A 12,946-nucleotide genomic window follows, 5' to 3' on the forward strand; every position below is an offset into this window, starting at 1 on the left:
AGCGCCACCTGCAGCACCGGAGGACCCAACACAGACCACAGGACTTTTTGGTTGTTGTTTTTTACCCTCTTGTGGAGTAGGCTACTTTTTTGTGCAGGTAATGGATGCATAATATAAATAGAAAATGATTGAATTAATTAATTAATAATTAAAAAAATACGAAATTATAAAAATGCATATAAATATACACGACTATATGTCAATTATCATACATATAATTAATAATAACTATTGTATTTTTGGCATTTTCTATATTTTAGTTGCACTAGCCTATATCTGTTTACACTCTTTCCTTTTTTGCTGCTGCACAACAATTTAATAAAGTTCTATTAAATCCTATATTTTTTTCTTTAAATATCTTATTGCATTTTAAGCCTCATTTTGAGATATTTCTGGCAATGTGAGACTAGATTTAACTTTATTGTCAATGCACAGTACAGGAATTGAGACAACAAAGTGCAGTTTAGCATCTAACTAAAAGTGCAAAAAGCAGTAAAGTACAAAGTAATTTACAGATTAATATACAAAATAAAATATGGAATAAAAGAATGTGGTATAAGCTATGGAAGAAAAAAATGAATAAAAAATATGGAATATGAAAATTGAATATACAGTAATGGGCGTGAATAGCCTAGACTATATATTGTGTAAAGTGTTATCAGTTTCAACAGTATTTACAGTGTGTAAGAATACACAAAGATATATATATATATATATATATAAAAAATATATATATATATATAAAAAATATATATAAAGTGCAGAATGTGATTACAGTTATGACAATAGTAGTATAAATATGAAAACTCATTGTGGTGCCATTTTGACAGAATTATCAAAAGTTAGGTTTGAAGTCAGCTCATGTCTTTTTGTAAATGTAGATTTTCCCCATTAATAAAAAACAATTGAACAAACAAAAGCAAATATTTGTTGAAAATGTCTATAAATGATTTGTTATTAAACTAACTAAAATGTCAGTATTTGCAGTTCTATTTGTAATTGTTTTTCTTAAGGTGAAACTAATGTCTAACAAATTTCAAATTCAGGGTCAACTGAGGTTCTCCACTGAGGATTTAAGGTTCACTCTCACCGCCCTCACACACACTCACAAAGAAAAAACAGAGAGAATTGTTTTAGTTGTTATTGTTTATTACAGAGTCTGATAGCTATCTCTTCAGAACCGGTATAGAAAGCACATATCAGGACTGTTCCATTATGAATACATAAAGCAGAGTAATGCAGCTGTGTAAGAACACCACAGAAAGAGCACGATAATAACTGATATAATAACTGAACCCATGTAAAATACATTTAGCTTCAGAATAATATAGATGTGTTTCAGATTGTTAAAGAAACACTAGACCAGTTTTAAACATCAAAGTCACTACGCAGCCTTTTAAAAATGTTATAGATTGACTTCTTTTGCTCTGGAGAAGCCAAGTCAAATTACTACACATTTTTAAAAGAAAGCATGCGTTACAAACTATGGGACCTGCTGCATCGATTTTTGGATATTTGTTTTATTCATGTTAGCGCAATGGTTAAAAGGAATGTAATTTTGTGAAAAGAGCTTAGATAGGAATCCTGCAGGAACAAAACAAAGCTGTGAGAACATGTATGATATGAAATTCCATGCACTTGATTGCATATTTAGAATTGTACACACTTTAATGTTTTGGGGTGGATTATAAGAATTGCCCATATAACGATTAGGAAAGCATGTGATTTTGACCTGCATGCTTGATAAAAGTGTATATTTTATTACATAGCAAAGATATACATCTCCATTGATTGCAGATTAGTGTATTAGAATTATGACAAGACAACATGTGTGTTTGATATGAACCACTGTGTGTGAAACATGCAAATGGCAGCTGCAATACCACTGAAGGATTGAATACTACCTGAACAGCCAAGTACACCTTTGATCATTAGCTTGGCTCATGCAGAAGAAGGTTGTGGTTAGTGCCACCAAAGTTTGGGGCAGAGACTTTATTTCAGCACAGCTTCATGAAGGAAAAGAAACACATTTACACAGCTACAGAAGCACACTTGGTATATAGTATATATGCTTTGTATTCTGGATGAGTGAGCAAAACACTTAAACAATAGGCATTGATTACATTGCTTTTCATTAGAAGATAACTTGATATGGATCTTTAAAGAGCGAAGCCCACATTTTAATATATTCAATTATGTATTTGATGGCATATTAAACATTAGAATGATATATATATAAATAACTACTGGTCAAAAGTTTTAGAACAGCTTTTCCAGGTTTTTATTGAAATTCATGCAGTTCAGTCTTATTGTACTCTGAAATGAAAGAATAGAACAAATGAACAATTTAAGTTAATAAAGAAATCATGGAATCAATTTATAAACCAAAATGTATTATATTATATATTGTATATATTTTTTAATCATCAAAGTATAGCCCCCTTGGGCAGATATAACAGCTGAACACATTCGTGGCATTCTTTCTACAATGGAAATCAAATATTCTTCAGAAAGTTTTTCCCAACTCTGTTGCAGAAGTTCCCATAATGTGTGGCACTTGTAGGTTGCTTTGCTTTCACTTTTCTGTCCAGTTCATCCCAAACCAGCTCAATGGGGTTTAAGTCTGGTGACTTAAACCTGACTTAAAGGTAGTTCTGGCATAGCTTGGACTTATGTTTTGGGTCATTATCTTGCTGTAGGATGAACCCCTGACCAACTAGGTGTATACCAGAGGGTACTGCATGGCGCTGCAAAATGCTGTGGTAGCCGTTTTGGTTCAGGGTGCCTTTCACTCTGTACATATCACCGACCCTGGATCCAGCAAAACAGCCCCAGACCATCACGCTTCCTCCTCCATGTTTGACAGCTGATGTCACACACTGAGGAACCATCCTTTCGCCTACTCGGCGGCGTACAAAAATCCTGCGTGATGAACCGAAGATTTCAAATCAAAATCAAAATTTTTTATTCATAAGTCCATAGCACCTTCTTCCAGTCTTCAGTAGTCCATTGACGATGTTTCTTGGCCCAGGCAAGCCTCTTTTTCTTACTCTGACGTCTTAGCAATGGCTTTCTTGCTGCAACTCAACCTATCAAACCTGCAGCTCGAAGTCTTCTCTTTACAGTTGAAACTGAGACTTGCTTATTACGACCACTATTAAGCTGTACTTGAAGCTGTTGTCCTGTGAGCCGCCTATCACGCAAGCTGTTGACTCTCAGAAACTTGTTTTCTGATTCTGTTGTGGCTTTGAGTCTGCCAGACATCTTCCTGTCAGAGTTTCCCCCAGTTTCTAAGTGCCTTTTGATGGTGAAGAATACTGTACTCACTGACACCTTGACTTTCTTCGCAATTCCTCTGTAGGAAAGACCAACATTCTTAAGTGTTATGATGGTCCGTCTCTCTTCCATTGTTAATTGCCTTTTTCCCGCCATTTTTATGGCAACACACTACTTTCTGCAGTACAATACTGTTCAAATAATGCTCATGAGGGTACGGTACCACAGTGTGTTCCAACAATAGTTTTATACAAACAGAGGGGTTTGGAACGTAAGTTGGGACACCTGTGGGAATTGGTAGCACCAACTTTCAAAGCTTGATCAACCTCCATTGCTGCAGAACAGCTTTACGTTGTTTACGTTGTTGTCATTTCTTGTTCCCTGAAAAAGGCCTTTTTGTAAAATTCTGAAATGTACATTATTTTTCAGTTTTGGGTAACCTTACTTTTTTTTTAACCTCAGGCAGTTCACCACTTACCTTTGTACCATTTCAAGCTATTCATTGGACTTGAACTGCTAAAATTTCAATAAAAAAACTAGAAAAATTGGGGTGTTCTAAAACTTATTATAACTGTATAATACAACCAGATTGATGTCATGCGCTAATACAGAGTATATGTGTTAGATTAGCATTGTCTTAATCCTGTTTTTACACTTTGCCACTACTCGTCTGGTGCATAGTTCCATTTAAAAAAGATAACAACTAAAAACAGACATGTCACTGTGACATAGAAAATGAAGAAAACTTTGTTGATTGTTTTAGCCACTCTGGTCCAGTAGCCGGGCTTCCCGTCTTCCTTCCTGCTGTTGAGGAGCAGGAGCAGTGTTTTCTCCACCTCCCTCAGCTCATCTGAGACCTTCTCCAAGGCATTGGACTCATTCGTCAGTTGGCTGCTGTTGCCCTGCAGAAGTGTTTTTTTTACTTGTAATTAATACGATTATGGACCATATAGGATTGCAAGCTGCTACATTTAACGTTTATGTTTTTGTGTCCATTGTGATGAGAGTAAAAGAGTTGATTCATCCTAATAACAAACATTTTTTGACTCACTCCTTCTGTTATCTTGTTGTGCAGATAGTTTCGGGGTTGTTTTTGAGATATCCATCCCTGAGATTTCTGTCTTCTTCCCAAACAATGTTTTTCAATTTTGTTTATCGTTCTCAATGCATTTAAAAATCTCAACTAAAGAAATTAAAACAACCCTTGCCCAAAAACATCATCTTTGTCACAGAAGAACATACTGCCGAAATATTTTATACTTTTCGTTGTTCTATAAATGTTTGTATTTTTTAATTTGGGTGAACCAACCCTTTAAAGTGCAACCGCTCCTAACCTCTCTAGCCAATGACAGCAGTTCAGATGGAGGTTCATCAGCAGACACGTCACAAACACAAGCACAGTGAGTCCATTTCTTCATCTCTGAAAGCATATGTTTGACACAATAAAGACAGTTGTAGCATCAACATTATGTATTGTAAGTTGTAATTGTGTCTGTGAGTATTCAAATCATAGCAGTGAATATAAGTAGCACTAGCAAACTGAACAATCAGCGAGGTTTGTAGAATCTATGTTTAATCTCACCTCCATCATGGTTGTGCAAGCTAACTTTGCCCTTTTTGTTACAGTCCTCACTCAGGCTTTAGTCTTTACCTGCCTCGTTGTCTTGGGATGCAGAGTCTTTCTCCATTAGATGCATCACCAAAATTGTCTCCAGGAGGCTTAGCATCATCAAACCAAACATCCCAATGCAGTAGACCGCTAAAGGGAGAAGGCAGCATCATTAATGTAGAAGAATAACCACATTGACTCAGTTCATGTGCTGTTCAAGCTCACATGAAGTACCGTCAAATAAAGGCAAAACTCTGAGCTTCTCTACCTATAAGAGGAACCCTGTCTGACGACGAAGGCAGAATCTCATTGAGAAGAAGCTGCATCACAGTGACAGCAAGCAGCACAGTGACCTTGAAGCCGAGCTTCTCCCCCCCGCTGTCCGAGATCAGGAATGAGGCCAAGTCCAGACAAAAGAAGAACATGATGGGTACCAAGAAGTTGGCGATGTAGAGGACAGACCGCCTCTTCATCTTGATCTAGTAAGGATTAGGTGGTTCAAATACTTTAGTCAAAGGAAACTCTGTGGTGCCCAGGTTGCATCAACAAGGTCTCTGCTCACGTCTGTAGTAGTTGAGGAAGCTTTTAAATGATTTACTTAAAGTGGCAATCATTGACATATACCTGTAAGTTAACAATGTATCAAATGATAACTTTAAACATCATATGTGCTTTGTTGCTGCTGTGCTGTGAGTGTGTTGTCTTTAAGCGTTGCAGGTTCCTGGTTGGGTAGAGCAGGAGGTAATCAAGGAACTAAAGGCAGCTGGCCAGTGGCCACTGTCTCTAGGTCATATAGGACCTGCGGCATCCTGGTAGTTTGGAGGATCCCTCTCCCCTGGTACTACTTTGTGTTACTTTGGGAGTTTTTGACTTTCTGTATAAATTATTTAGGAATTATCTTAGTTTGGCAGAATGTCTTATTTGTTCAGAATCAAACATTTTGTTACATCTGTTAAACAACCTCCCGTGCCATTCACAAAATCAAAGACAAATCTGGCAAGTTAATTACCTCACAACAGGCGAGGAAAGCCAGATTGTGGGCCGAAACGTTGTGTTCCTTATTAAAGTATTTTTCAGAGCATTGAGCCGTTGTGCGGACTTTACCTTCTTTCCACATGTACTTTTTTGTCCTACACCAGCAGCTACTTGGATGTGCATTACATTGTCTTTTTCTGAAGTTAATTACCTTTAATAAATGTTTTGTTAAATTTTATCAGATAAAATTATGTTAGAGCTCATTTCCCAGGCTACGAAAACAAACCTGAAAACACCATCCTCACCTGCCTTAATCGTCACAGCACTAACAGCAAGGGGTCAATCTCGTTTCTATACTTACTTTTGCTAGCCCATGTAATCTTATCTGATGCTAACATAAGGAAGAAGAAATGGGAGCTGAAATTACTGATGATACAGTACTTGGAGTGCAAGATATCGGCTTTTACAATTCAAGATCATCAACAAAATCTCCCCTTGTGTGATAAGTGTAAACAGGACACATGTACACTACTCCACCAGCTGTGGCTTTGCCCTAAGCTTCCACGCCTTGTGATCACTAATATTTGACTACATTTCAAAGGCTTATGACAAACCTATTAGACCATACCAATTTCTCGCCTTGTTTGGTTTTTGTGTGACTTCCCCTCAGGATAATCACATTGTCTAAGCCATCTCACTTTGTACTTGCTAGTGAAATGCCTCATTTTACAACAATAGAAATCTGGATCCATCCCTCATTCCGGCTGATTATGAGACAACTTGGCAATGTAATCAACACGGAAGGCCTTCTATATAGGCTTGCCAATCAAGAGAGAGTCTTTCTAAATATAAGGAACCTACTTCTTGACAAATGGTCGATAACTCAGCAGTCATGAATTGATTTACAAACCTCATGTGCCTGGCCAGTCGTGTCAAGTTGTAATCCATAGTGTGTCGCTACTTTTTCCTGAATCACTGTTGTTGCCATGTTAGTTAATTTTTTGTTCTTTTTTTAACCTCTTTTCTGCCTTTCTCTCTCACACCCAGTATAACATCCATTAGTTTTGTGTAAGTGAGTGTGTGTGTGTGTGTGTGTGCGCGTGTGTGTGTGTGTCTGTCTGTATGTAAATTTACAAGTGTATAGGTATATGGGTGTATGTATGTATACGTTTGTATATTATGCGTGAGTGTGTATGGCTATGCATGTACTATATGTGTACATTTATAGGGGAGGGGGCCTTCCTGTCACAATTGAATTACTCCTTTAAGGTTTGAGTTGCTGCCTGTTCCATTGCTAGTTCTGTAAGGGTTTGCTTGCTTATCTGGACATTTCTTGCATTGCCACCTTGTATTACATGGGGTGCTGCTGGTGCAATGCATTTGGTGCATGTCTTGGAAAAACTCAATAAAGAGATTTAAAAAAAAAGAAGAAGAAGAAGAAAAAAAAGTATACACATAGATTTTTTTCTGGAAGAAAACATTTAAGCAGTAACATTTTCTCAATACTTACAGTGTAAACAATCATGCTTTGGTTGTAGATAAGATCATTGACAGTTTTGTTGTTAACTGTCAAGGATATGAACAACCACTCGTACTGGGCCCGCATCAACTGGTGAGTCCACTCTGTGTTTTTGAAACCATCTTTGATGGTTTCAAACGTTATTTCGTCATCTGAGGTAGAAAATAAAAATAAAATTGGTCAACAAAGAAGGAATGTATGTGGTGGTGACAAACTGTTCAGTGTGATCAAAGTGATCACAGCACACATGCATTTAAACGCAAAACACACATTTAAAATGAATGTCTAGAACTTTTAAAATTGGTTACAAGCTCACCAGAATATGCAGCAGACTTAAAAGAGAGGTTGCAGCTCTGAACGTCAAAGGGAAATTTGTAAACTTGCATCTTGCACGAGCTGACTATCATCAGGTCGTTCCTCAGTGTGACATCACCTTTCCAGTCAATGGTAAGATAAGGACTCGGAGGGGCCTTGTCCTTCTCTGTCCTGAATAACAAACATTGATGTTTTTTATCTAACGACTTTCTAAACAGTCTGACGCTCTATCACTAATAACCATTGTGAGTTTATGTGGATTTGTGAGTGTGAGAGCATGTACAAAACTTCAAACTTACATCTCTTCAATAGTTAGATCTGGCTTCCACAATAATTTAGTAGGAACAACCACCTGTTCAATTCCACAAAATGCAGGTGGAAACCACCTAATGTGTTCATTTTGCCATTTCTACACAGGAAAACATGGAGGGGATCAAGAAGAAAGGAAGAAGAAGTGAAAGAATGAAAAGAAATAATTCCACTCCGATGAACAGGTACGAATGATCAGAAAACTGATGTCGATCTCAGAGAGAACTCACCATATAAATCCAAACATAAGGAATGAAAGTCTGTTCAATCTCTCTCTATGAGCAAAGAAAAAAGTATGAGTGATAGTCTTTCCTGCTGCACAATTCAATGAATGTTGTGGCTGACCATACAGCAAAACTGTCATTATGCCGGTTTTACTATAAAATACAGCCCTCAAACATAAGACTTTATATAACACAGGGACAAGGACAAAGAACATTTCAGTTAATACATGCCAAATCTAAGCACAAGCTCAAATGTTTAAAGCTCCAATTGTGTATTTTTGTTGAGTTAATTCTTAGCAAAAACCCTTCGTTCTTTCACAAATATGTGCTCACAAAAATGTGCTCACTAACTAATCAAAGTATTCTCGTAAGCATAGAATCTGCCATTCAGAATCATTCAGAATACATAGGAGCAACTCGCTCCCATGTTGCGCCTCCATCTTTAAAATACTTTAACCAAAGAGGGACATACCTCCGCGTTTCGCACTTTTACACTCCGTGGCAGCATCACGAATGCCAGGGAGGGAGGGGGAGAAGATTACTCAGCAACTGTCGGCAGATTTGAAAGCCTGTTGGTGGTGATGGAGCATCACGCCTATTCTCTAGGACATGTAACGGAGTCGCCAAGGAGGTTGAAAAGAGAATTAAAACGACAACGCGACAGGCAAAGCAACAAGACCAAAGTTAATATTGGAGTGGCTTTTCCAAGATGGAAAGAGCTCATAAGGAGCAATGATTTTAAAAGGGACTCCGAAGTTGGCTGCTTTCTTCTCAAAAGGTAATTCTGCCTATTTGTGTAAATTCAATGTTTTATAGTTGCTTGGCTAACTACAGCCAGTAGTTACTAGAACGACGTAATACAGACTAGCTACAGCTAACAGCTGCGTGTAAAAGATGGCGATACTAAGAGCTCATTTCGGTTTCATTGACATTGTTTATGCTGCTCAGAGAAATGTATTAAAGACACAAACCTCCGTTGTTTCTCTCCTACGCTGTAAACATTGCCTTACACTATTAATCTCGTACAATTTTACAACATACAACATTAGCTTGCATATGCTTGGGAACCTGATAGCTAATGTTAGCAATGAAATGGTAACAAAATAACGTAAAACTATTATTACACTGGAAGGAACACTCACGGGCAACGTCGTACTTCTTGGAATAATACGGCCACCGTAGGAGTTAGAACGCGCTCGGAATGGGGGGGGTTATAAAGTAATATTCAGTTGGTTGTCATATACAATTTCACCAAAAGATGGGACAAATTCTTACACAATGTAGCTTTAGGGAAAACTGTTGGCTTCAGGTGCTACTTTTGCCAGACAAGTTGGAATAGATGACATGGGGGGGGGGGGTCCATTTGTCCGGCAATTGAGTATCAACAATCATCGCACAGCATTGCTAAATGTGCAAAGTTTTTTTTTTTAAACGCTAATCACATGCTCCTGGGCACATGGTCTTGATTTCCACATAATGTCTCTAGTTCAGAGAGTTCAATGAAACAAATAAACATACCCTCTTTAGCAAAAGGAAATAATCCTTATCATTAAAAAGAAAATTACAAAAATGTAAAGCTTAATTTAAAACTTACCACATCTAGGATGCCATAGATCACAATTTGAAGGTGTACCCATGTACGGTTTTTAAAGTCTTTTACAGGTCGAGTCATGGTGTACATATCGTTGTTTTTGTTCAGTTTCAGGTAGTCTAAAACATCCTGATAACTACAGGTTTTCCTAGAGATTTCCCCAGAGTCCAGATCTGTTGGGAGATTTTAAGACACAATCTCAGTCAAAGAGTCTTTTCTTAAAAAGTAAAGAAATGCTTCAATGCTCTTATTTTTTTTTTTGGACATCAGATACACTGTATGTATTCATGGTTACTTATATTTTAGAAGAAATTACAAACAATAGTCAAACAATAGGCTCTGTGGGTAGGTATCCACTGCTTCTGAATTCATTATCAAACCTTGGAAAACACCATCTGACAAATATCTGCAGTAATATCCAGGGATTGTGATCAGTGAAAGGCTATTATGAGATTGGCATTGGCAGGATTGCGGGTGTTTATGTCATCAGCCCACTAATGATTTTTAAATGTGAGCTTTCGCAGTCATTTAAAGGCCTCTCTATTTGAGATCCATCCGGTACACATTGTCCAAATGCATCGTTGACCAGACCACTTTACTGTTTACACCAGAGTATCTTTTTGTTTTATTATTACAAACAGAAACTCAATAGTTAAAAACAGACTTAAGTTACCCTGATTCCATCACAGCTGTTTAAGGGGAGACACTGCAGGTGAAGAGGGAAAATATTTTAACTAAGAGACATCACCATTACATTTTAAATTTCCTACTATAGATTAAGACTATACTATTTGTATTAGAAGTTTTTTCTAATGTTATGTGTATATATACAAATGATCTTGTTAAATATGTTAGCTGCTAGTTTGCATTTATTTCCAAAACAGAATTCTGAACATTGGATAAAGCCAGGTTCAAAATGATTGTTTGCTGTGGTTAACATATTAGAGTCTAAGGTTTTTACACAGGGAATTTTATCTCTTTTCATCACTTCATAAATCAGAAAATACTAGTCTATTTTCACCACGCTTTTCGGTGTAAAATGTTACATATATCAGGCTATGAATAACATATGAACAAACCCCTCTGCAACGTACTTTAGAAAATAGATAGGAGTGAAAGTCGAAAGTTTGATGTATATGTGTCTGAGAAAAACTAAATTTGGAGAAAACAGCCTTTAAAGATATTGTAAAATTCCAGACATTCTACAAGACACTACAGGTGAATAGGGTAAGACATTTTAACAAACAGATATCATAATGAAACTTCCCTAATTGATTACCTAAGACAATTGTTTTTTGTGTCAAAGATTTTCTAAAAAATTGTAAGTTTAAATATGCAAATGATGCATTAACTATTGATAACGTGTATTTAAAATGTGATTTGAAATAGAGTCAGTACCAAATTTGTTAGTTAGTTCTGGTAGGTTTTAACTGTCTTTGAGATTCCATAATCAAGACTACAGGAGTAAATAATAATGCACATAATTATTGTATATAATTACTTTCTTTACATACTTTCCTTAACAGTGTAACTGGACATCTGTTGATCGTCAGAATGCTCTGATTGGTCTGGGAACCTAAAGGGACTTCCACCTGACAGAAAAGAGTATACAGCTATTTGGATTAAATTAATTATTAAAATGAATTGCAACATATCTTTCCTGGAAGTGTCCCCATCTATCTATAAATTGCAGGAATGTCTGTCTGTCTGTCTGTCTGTCTGTCTGTCTGTCTGTCTGTCTGTCTGTCTGTCTGTCTGTCTGTCTGTCTGTGTGGGTGTAATGCGCATATCTCTCGAACCTTTAATCCGATGAATTTCAAACTTTGACAGGTGTCTTGTTATGGGCTAGAGTAAGTGCAGTGCCAAGTTGTGACGTTGTTTGGATTAGAAATGCAAAATATATCAAATATATATTGGTAAAAGAAGCACACATTGGCTTTTGCCGCACTAGCCGCTGACCACTCCCCCTCTCACACTGCATGCACACTGACTGAGCACTAAACCTCTTTGAGTCGTGACTCACTCGGATCACCCGACTCTTTAAATTAACTCATGAGTCGCTCATACGACACGAGACACGAGACAACACCGTATCTCTCTCTGCGCGCACGCACACACACACACACACACACACACACACACACACACACACACACACACACACACACACACACACACACACACACACACACACACACACAAATACACACACACACACAAACGGTCAGGTTCTGGTGGTTGATTAGCACAGATAGGTGCTGATTAGCTCAGGTAAGTAATTTTGGGGTAGGCTACAATTTGGTTTTGAGGAATTCTACAAGCAGCAATAACACAGGCCAAGCAATCGGCCGTTCCAAACAGGCATATTTTCAACAGGCACTGCACTAGTTACTCTAAATTATCAACTTACCACACTGTGAGAGTTTTTGGAAATATAAATTGAATTAAACTACAACTCCATTCACCTTAATTGTATTGGGGTGACAACAGAAGTTTCACACCTGCATGCATCGTACAGAATTGTACCAGCTTACCTGTGAAGAGGAGCAGAAAGAGGAAACCTGCAAGCATCATGACTCTAAGAGGTCTGAACAGTTAATGAGCATCCCGGTCCTCTCTGTGCTGCCTGAAAATGATTCTGTCAGTAATAATATCACTGCCTTGTACTAGAAGAGGGACGGGCAAAGTTCATAACCAATCCTTTATTTATTTAACTGGGGCATATAGCCTTTTGTGATAAGCTTTGACAGCCATGCGTTCCTGGGTGGCAAGATTTCCCACACATCAGTGTGTTGTCTGTTGCCATATGAAAGATATTTCTATTATTGTAGACATGATTATAGAAGATTAGCAGTTAAAGTTATATTTGTGCACGTTGCAAAAGAAGTTGTGTTCAGTCAGAGGAAGTGGCTGTACTCCGAGAGACCTCTGATGCACAGAGAGTTAAGCTAAGTCATAAAAATAGTTTAGGACTTTATGGCTTAAGGATGCAGATAAGCAAGAACACAAAAAAGGTAATTAAAGTTGCAGAACAGATCATGACACATGACACAGGGTAACGACGAGTGTGTGTGTGTGTTTCTGATGATAACAGTTTCTGTTTAGTGTTAAGTGTCTCATGTGCCTGA

The 12,946-nt window shown here is 37.5% G+C and overlaps 1 pseudogene; it reads right to left on the reverse strand.

The window, feature by feature from the left end:
* Nucleotides 1–3,759: 3,759 nt before the first annotated feature.
* Nucleotides 3,760–12,453, reverse strand: LOC120551214 (annotated as a pseudogene).
* Nucleotides 12,454–12,946: the final 493 nt, after the last annotated feature.

Source organism: Perca fluviatilis, chromosome 21 (genome assembly GCF_010015445.1).
Source record: "Perca fluviatilis chromosome 21, GENO_Pfluv_1.0, whole genome shotgun sequence".
NCBI classification, from domain to species: Eukaryota; Metazoa; Chordata; class Actinopteri; order Perciformes; family Percidae; genus Perca; species Perca fluviatilis.